This window comes from Cryptomeria japonica, chromosome 11 (genome assembly GCF_030272615.1).
Source record: "Cryptomeria japonica chromosome 11, Sugi_1.0, whole genome shotgun sequence".
Lineage (NCBI taxonomy): Eukaryota > Viridiplantae > Streptophyta > Pinopsida > Cupressales > Cupressaceae > Cryptomeria > Cryptomeria japonica.
Genome location: NC_081415.1, coordinates 528,944,527 through 528,954,264, shown reverse-complemented (window position 1 = coordinate 528,954,264; position 9,738 = coordinate 528,944,527). Strand labels below are relative to the sequence as shown.

Sequence of the window (9,738 nt, the reverse complement as noted above, 5' to 3'; positions counted from 1 at the left end):
CAGGATCCAACAAACAAAATCAAAGACTTGCCATTTCATAAGCAAATGCGAATACAAAAAATGAAACATGCATAGGCATAAATTGGAAAAGGCAATCTTCTTTCCTATTGTTTTCACACAAGCAGCGATCTAGTTTTCTAAAGGATCTAAGTTTTCAGAAAAAACAAAAACAAAAAATCAACATACAAGCTAAATTGAATACCACAATTGGAATAGTACAGTTTGGCCTATTTCCCAATACAGAAAAAAATATAAATTTTGAGAAGATCGGTTGCGTATACGATATGACAGAAGGTGATTTTAGAGTATATGATACTTGTGGCTTAGAGTCCCAGCTCCATTCGAATTTGGAATTCTTTCTCGATTCATTTACTCCAAATGTACGGGCTAATTGTCTGCCAAAGTCATGCCTGAGGGAGCTTGCATCCAACAAGTTTTGGAAGTCATCAAATGCAGAATCTGTGCAGTATTATTCACTGGGAGACCTATGGGAGTGTTATGATGAATGGAGTTCCTACAAGGCGGATGTGCCGATCCAATTGAATAGAAAAGAAATTGTTGTTCAATACTACATTCCATATCACTCTGCACTACAAATCTATACCATCAAATCCTGCTCAAACTTTAGGATTCCAAGAGAAGAGAATGATAGTGTTGCTCTTTTGATACTTTTGTCCTCGATGACAAGAAAAAAAAAAAAGGGGAAGTTGTGTTGTTTAAGTTTCATATTTTGAGGCAAGTGTATTAAGCATGTGGTTATATACTTAAAAAGCCTTTCTCACGGGCCAGACTAGTGACACGGATACATTGAATTTAGCTGACGTGTTATATGTTTAAAACGCCTTTCTCTCAGGCCAGGCTGGTGACACGGATACAGTGAATAACACTGACTTGGCATTTATTGAACGGCATCTTTGGTTAATATTATGTTTAATTTGTCTACGGACTAACAGCATATACTTCAGAATACTCTTTGTGACCGACAGATTAAAAGTTTTTTTTTGTAAGCATCGTTTTTGTGTTTCATTTTGTTTTTGAACAAGTTTGAAGTCCGTCTCAAACCCTAGACGCCATGAGAGATGTAGCCGCTGTTGTAGCTAAGGAGCTCGAGTTAGTTTGTTCGGTTGAAAAGAATGATGCAAAAGTGGACTTAACAGTGAGCTTAATGGATTTCTGGTTAGTTTGTTTTCAGTTATCAATGAGGTTGCGTTTCACAAGTATTATTCTTGTTCATATGCTTAAAAAGATTCAGATATTTCGAATTAGGTTTTTCAGTTATGAAAAATGGAAATAAGGAAACAGACTTTGCTTTATTTTTATTTTTTCAAAATTGGGAAATCAAGCATCTTTAGTTTCTCTCAGCTTCTTTTCCCGTTGCACAGTTAATCGGTTATTTATTTTCAGTTTGCAAATTCCCGTAAGGTTTTTGGTAACCCTATACGAGGGTTATTCTTGAAGATGTTTTTTTTGGGGACAAAAACGGTTTAAATACATAACAGTTTATACTGAAATGGGAAAGAGGAGTGTGAATAAGGGGAAAGATAAAGAATTTGTTGAAAAAGAAAAGAAAGTGCTGTGTATAACAAAAGACTATCAGAGATCTTAGATAGTCGAGGGTTTGAGAGTCTTACTCTATTTTGTTGTAGAGTACATGAGGCTATAATGGTTGAAATTATTTTGTTCAGAGATTGAATTTTTCTCTCTGATAGTGTTTAATTCCTTTAAAAGAATGTTATTATTTTATATCTATGATTCAAAGCCTTGAAGAATATTGTTGCAAAAATCTTTTAGAGAGAATCATTTGTACAGATTGGTAAAATATACTCGCTCCAATCACTGATGGTTTTGTGACTGCAAAATTTAAGTGCATGCATAAAATTACCAGTGGCTGTAGCTCGAGTTGAAATGTTTTTATTGGATAAGAAAGAGGGGTTGGTGCTCCTTGAGGCCTTGTGGTTTCTAAATCTTGTGAACTGAGTTGGTGCTCTTTGAAATAATATAAGGGATCTTACCGAGTGGTTTTTCTACCCCAGGAGGGTTTTCCACTCATGAAACTATGGTGTTATGTGCATTGTTTTGTCTCATTTTGTCTTACTGGTTTATGCTCTGATACGTCATATCTTTAGCTCTTTTCATTTCATACTCTGTTTTGTTGAATTTATGTGATGCAACCTTTGAAATACTCGTTTAGATGTTTCATGTTTTTTGTAAAAGATTCAATAACATTTTATTTTCTGAAAAGTTTGAATCAAGTTTTTCAGTTGGTTCTATTGTATATTTCATGCTTCGTTAAAAGTATTACATCAAGGTGTTAAGTCTCATTTGTTTAGTCTTTTCAACTTTCAGTCATCTGTGCTTATTGTGAATCAAAATTGTCAAGTTTATAAAAGAAGTTCTTGTTAAAATTATTACACTCTGATTCACCCCCCCCTCTCAGAGTGTCTCCACTTCCAACAGATAGAAGTGATTTTGATATCAGGGATCCCAGTGCTGATTCCTGGAGTGATTGCAGTGATAATGATAAATTATCCAGATCATTAAGTAATACAAGTGACAGATCAGAAGGAACTTGGGATGCTGGCTACGAAGATTCAACTTTTGATCCTGAAAATTCATGGCATCTACGTGACAAGGATAGACTTGGAAGCCTTTATTTTGAGTACTTTGAGCGATTATCACCCTATGCAAGAGTGTCATTAATTGACAAGATCAATTGTTTTACACGGGAATATCCAGAGCTAATGTCCTTGAGAAGTGTAGATCTTTCTCCGGCAAGATGGATGTCAGTTGCCTAGTGTCCAATATATCATAACCCATCAGGAAGAACCATTAAAGATTTGTCGGCATGCTTCTTAACTTATCATATGCTATCATTGTAATTTCAAGAGAATGAAAATGGTGACGGTAACGAAGAGGGGTCTTCTGAAAACCAACTTGCAAAAGATAAATTCAAGGATTGTCAGAGTGTTTCTCTTCCTCCTTTTGGACTGTCCACCTACAAAATGAAGGGAAATCAGTGGACATCTGTAGAAAGTTGTAATCAACAAAGGATGGTTTCTTTAGTGAGTTTTGCTGATTCTTGATTGAAGCAGCTCAGTGTTCGGCATTCTGATTTCACATTTTTTTATCTCACACAACATGTGAATGAAAGCATGCATTTTTGCTAACTATTTGGGCAAAGTCCTTCCCATAATAGATACCAAATTAAAACATAAAAAGAGGTAACCAACAATTACCATACTCATCTACTAATATGACAAGAAAACATGCCATCATGATCAATTTCCTTTACCAATCCATCTTTTCATAAAACTTTATCACATAGAACTAGCTTCAAAATTCAAATACTTAAACCAAGTTAGCTTTCATGGAATAAGAGTAACATATAGAACATGATTGCTTACACTTTCCTGGCATATAAGAACCTTTCCAATGAATATGTCCCATAACATAGTCACAAGATAACACAATTTTACTCCATGATTACACATAATAACCATCCATATAACTGGAATGCACAACTCAAAAGTCCACATGTGACCATGTCTAATGCTCAGTCAAAGATAACATGCATGATAAACATCTCTATGCCTAATCTCAGAACAATAACATGATCATAAATATCCAACATCTCACTCAAGGGCTCGATGGTCCTAGGGCACAACATAGCGGTGCTACCTTCCATACAAGACCTTCGTCAACATCCCTTGTTGAGTAAGGTGGTTAGCCTCCAAGAGATAGTCACCACACATAGGTAGGTAGTGGATCCTAGCTGCATCACAGCCTCACATACCCCCATCCTCAAGGTTCCCTGCATATACTTCCTCATACACACTCAACCAAGACTGTCTCATACATTCTTGGAGAGGAATTCACATTTCAACATAAGACCAGCATACAAAAATAATTAGGATAAACCAGTTTAGCCACCAAAGTATAGATGAATAAAGATAATAAACCATCAATTCCAACAGTAAGGCAAGAAAATAATCCAGAATTTTTAACACCAAATCAAGAAGCAAAAGATCACAAGATCGTGGCTAAACCTTCAAAGTCAAAGTAGAATAAATTGTTGGTCCACAAAGAAATAAATAAGAATATCACAACTACACATAACATCACTATGTGACTAGCATCTAGCCACCAATGAGAAAGGAGGGAACAATCGTATAGCTGTCATAGCAGCTCATCATTTGGTGCGGTCTAGTCACACATCCACATGATATGGCAGTGTTCACCTCAACATCACCCCACATCACCTCGTCACATGGCATGGAAATACTCCAAGAGGAGAAGAAACGCAATGGATGTATCCCACATGGTATTGTATCTCATGGAAAAAAGCACGCGCAGGTCACATCCTGCATAGCGGCGTACCTCACAGGATACTCATCGTAAGCCAGAGGTATACATGGCTAGGTCCACCCACATGTCTACCAACACCTACTAACTGGCAGCTCATGTGGAAAAAACCAACCTTTCATGAAGACAAGGCAAAAGATCCTCCAAAATACACCATCATAATGCTCAAGAATTGCCATCAATATGCTCAAATAAAGGAGAGGAATAGGTTGGCACACATAAACCTTATAAATTGGTTCATCAAAAAGGGAAAGTATTGAGTACACCTTTAATATAGTTTCATTATATAACTATATTTTTCCTCAAAATAGAGAAGCTAAAGTTGCTTCGTGCCGACATTACTCATACGCCAATCCATACTATTCAAAGAATGGTGACTTCTAATACTACCCCTTAACATATTGAATTACCAACAACCCAAAGTTTGGTACTCAGTAGGGTAACAAATAAGAAACATCTCATAAACAATATGGTTTTCCCATACTCATAAGTAAATATAACCTCCATGGTTGATTACTTCACCATCCCATGCGCACATAAAGCAAGCACAGGTTTCTTACATTACACAAAGAAAGCACCAGTACTAGTTTAGTCACATTTACGGGGAGTAGTTTTTAGTATGCTATCATTTACTGAAGGAAGGTGTTAATTATGCTTTTCACATGAATAATTGAAGAAAGTTTATTCTAGATACAAGTACTGAAATTATAAACAATTCAAAATTACTTAAGGAAGTAACGTCATTCCTATATCTTTCACTAATTCCACTAAGAATTCATATTCACATTACTGGACATGCAAATTTTCTTTCCGAAGCTTAAGACTTGCATCTTTCAATAAGAAGTCAAAATGCAAAAATATAATTTCATATACCTTATAAACATTCTATTTAAATCAATGCATCCTTTCTTTGAAAACCTAAGGTATGATAAGAAGGTAATGAGGAACTATCAACTAAACAATTTATATTAATGCATGAACATCAAACATGCTTTTTCATTTTGCACTCTCTAGTCAAGCTAAGTCATTATATATATCCAAAAGCAAGTTCAATATAGCAATGTTAAAATAGGTCCTCAATCAAATTGGTATAATGAAACACATAAAACAATCTTTCATGGAACACATTAATACATTCTTAGCCACTATAACATGTTCCCTTTTTATACCTCTTTTACCCACAAGGCATTTTTACATAACAACTATTCGCACGTTAATGCACATTACTTAAGATAGAATTTAATTATGTTACTCCTACAATACACATGGAGAATTCTCTTACAAAAACATAAAAAATTTCCTCCCAATAACCATTATGATCTTTTAAACCCATAGCCCTCTTATTATCTAGAAGCACAAAATCATCATAAGGTTAACATAAGGGTTCAAGAAGTCACAACCTTTCTCTTGCAATAAGAAAACTCACATAAGAGATAAATACGCATATAAAAAAAAATTTAATTTCTAGAGAGAAAGAGGAGGAAGGGTGATAATAATTCAATTTGTTACGAAATAAGCCTTAAATATCTACCATACAAGTCCTTCAAGTAGACAACACTAAGCTAGATCATAATCTTAATACAAGCACATTTCGTACTTTCAGATTCAAGACAAGCACATATAATCACTCAAAAAGCACCAACATCAAGAAGGTGAAAGCAAGGTGTGAACACACACGTTACACATAATTAAGGTTTGCTCAAAAGAATACGCAAAAGAACAAATAATGAGTTTTTAAGATCTTGAAGATCCTATGCCTCAATCACACACATACAAAAGGAGGACAAGCATACAACATAAGGTTGATACACCTCACACCAACTAAGGGCACAAGCAACACGAGAGATCCTAGTGTTCGCAACATTGGCTCTGATACAAAATTTAATGCCCCGCCAGGAAACCTCGAAGGGATTAAGCTAAAACACAAGAATAGAGTGCACATATTTTTTATTTTTTTTAAATAAATACAACACAATGGTACAACGAGTTATCATAAGTTCAGATACTACATCGGAAGACAAAATCACACCTAAAGAGTTTCCTAACGGGATTACTTAATTCAACATTTAACTCAACTCACGTTAATTAATCTAATTAAGTTGATTAACTTAATGCAAGATAATACTTAAACAAGGATAATTTATTTTGGTAAGATAAAAATATAGATCACATGATAAGGTTCACACATTGAGGTTAAAAGTATAGGTGACATGATTAAGTTCATACAATAAAATTTAACCAAGCATTACGCACAATCTTACATTAAACATATGCCATGCATATAATTTCATAATGCACTTTAATTTTATCATAAACTAATGAATAGTTTCCATGCATACTTAATTGCATAATCAATAATTGAATACATTCCATTATTTAAATCTACATTCTTCTTGATCCAATTTAGTGCATTTAATAAGATGACTACATATATGCATTTAAGATTAACTTTATCTAATCCACATTATACATACTAACATAATGCCATCCATACATGCTAAATTAAAAGGAAACATAAGAATGTAAAACACCACATAACACCGAAATGATCTCGGAGTTTACCCCTAGTGGGCTACAGCTCTGGGTCTGCTGAACTGCAAGACCCCTCTGATAATTTAAATAATAGAGAATAATACATAAGGTTCACATCATTTACAATCCTTCCATCAAGGGGAACATAACCAATAATACATACGACCCCATTGGTAAAATAAATACATGAATGATCCCTCAATAGGAAAGGATCCAACTGAACATAACAAGAAGCAATTATAAAAGATCAACTGGAGAATCAAAGAAACTAAATCTTTGCAACCCAAGGTCTAACATGATATCAGGTTCTCACAAGGGCATAAACATCAGGAGGACTTCTCAACAATGCTCCTATCAAGACAACAAAACAACACACTAGCGAACATAAGGGACAAGTGTCATCACATAACCTAGTATGGTTAATATGACAGGTCTTCATAGGTTCTGGCCCCATCGACTGGTTTACCCTAACAACCTATTCTGAACCTCCGGCCTATCCAAGCCTCATGTGGACCCAACACAACCTTTCGTGAAGACAAGATTGATGGTTTGCCATTTCAGGCCTTCCCACTACATGTCGAGTCTGTGTTAGCACTCATCCCATATGTGAGGCAGAGTTATCTTACTTAGTGACTCATTAACTAACTCTTTAATATGCTATTAGATTATCACTTATTTAGACACACTTTGGATGGGTTACCCAGTAACCACTTTGTGCGCGACCCCCAATTGAAAGCCATTTTCCCAAATGACACTAGACTATACTCAAACGAACTCCTAAACCAAGAAATACACAAGGTCAAGTAAACAAAGTTCAACATGGTAGGAATACCTACTTGGTCAAACAAGAATTCATACGAGGTGTATTGGCTGAGGGTACTCTAACTAAAGACCTGACCAGCTATGGCCAACCACAAACCAACATTCAACACCCGCATAAGGGACATGAACGGTTACAACACCACCAAAAGACAACAGTAAAATCTCAAGATCGAGGACAGAAATAGGTACCCAATTCAAACTTACGACAAGATCCAACAAACAAAATCGAAGACTTGCCATTTCATAAGGAAATGAGAATACAAAAAATTAAACATGCATAGGCATAGATTAGAAAAGACAATCTTCTATCCTATTGTTTTCACACAACAATTGATCCAGTTTTCTAAAGGATCTAAGTTTTCAACATACAATAATAGAAAATCAGCATACAAGATAAATTCAATACCATAGTTGGAATAGTACAATTTTGCCTATTTCCCAATACAGAGAGAAATATAAATTAAACAATTTATTTTACTAAATGAAAATATCTTTTACCTACCAATTTTCCAAACGATACATTATTAAATTTCCAATGTTTCTAAATAATAATATTAAGACAATGATACTTCCTAAAAAATGATACTTCCTACATACATAAAGACAAATGCCAAAATTAAATATTAATTAATAAAATATAAACAATTAATAATTAATAATATAAATTTACCAATTAAATATTAATTAATAAATATATATATATATTAATTCTCATTAATAAATTATATATTAAATAATAATTAATAAATAAATAAAAAACTATTAAAAAATAACTTTTTAATAAAATAAAATAAACCGCCCCCCTCTTTTTTTAACAAAAAATTCACTTCCTACAACACAAAGCAAAACTCATAAATTTATGAGTTTTCCAGCAAACTCATAAATTTATGAGTTTTCCAGCAAACTCATTATTTTCTTGATTTGATATTTTAAAAGTCTATTTGATTTTTATATTTTTAAAAAAAAATCTCTTTTCCCCACACTCTAAGAAAATAGAGTTTAATAAAATCATAGACAATTTTTTTTTTGTTTAAATAAAAATGTTTAATAAACTACAACCATCCATAAATTTTTTTTCTGAAAAAGAATTTATACCAGGAACCAAAAAAAATGTCTGTGATAGAAGAAAGACTTGAAAAAAACATAGAGTTTCCTAAATCTTTCTTTAACAAAGCCTTAAGGGAAATTTATTAAACCAAAATTCTCTAATTTTCTCCTTACACAGGAAGAACACAAAAATCACAGAAAGAAGAAATTCCCCAAAAAATTACCAGCATGACTTTTCCTTTCACCACAAATTTGCAAATTCATACAACAGGGAAACAAAACCCTTTCCCAAACGAGGGAACCCTTTCTCAAATTTAAACAACTTTAAAAACTCTCCAAACAGGGATCTTAGAAAAATCAACATACAGAGAAGTATTTTTTTTAAAACTAAATTAAAAAATTTCAAAACAAAAGGAAGAGTGACAAACACCCAACCTGTGATAGCAATCCCGGATGAATACTCTGCAAACAATCTAAATCAAACCTCCAAGCTCTAGTTCTGATTTCCAATCTGGCCTCCAAAATTTCTCCAAAAATATGCCTTTCTTTTTCCGTGAACTCAGAGGCATAATATAGAAAAATATTCAACCTAAACTTTTAGTTTGAAAAATATTTTCTAATAAATCATAATATTTAATAATAAAAGAAATTATTTTTCTAATTTCCAAAGAGTAAATGGGATAGTTATTTGTAAAAATCATTTCTTTTATTTCTCTTTTTTCATGACATTTAATTAACTTTTTAAAAAGTAATTAAGGCAATAGTTTCAACTCTATTTTTTTTTTTTAAAGGGAAAAGAAATTAAATTAATTCTATTTCAAATAACTTTAAATCTTTGATTTCCAAAAGCATAAACAAAATAAATTTATTATTTAAAATTAACCATTTAATCGAACTTGCTACCAACTTGAATTGAGCAATTCTAATTAATGATTAATCACATAAAGGGAACCTATTTAATTTAGGCCCTTAATT

The 9,738-nt window shown here is 33.2% G+C and overlaps 1 pseudogene; it reads left to right on the top strand.

Moving 5' to 3' along the window:
* The first annotated feature begins 272 nt into the window (after window positions 1-272).
* LOC131860289 (uncharacterized) lies at window positions 273-3,167 on the top strand (annotated as a pseudogene).
* The last annotated feature ends 6,571 nt before the right edge of the window (window positions 3,168-9,738 follow it).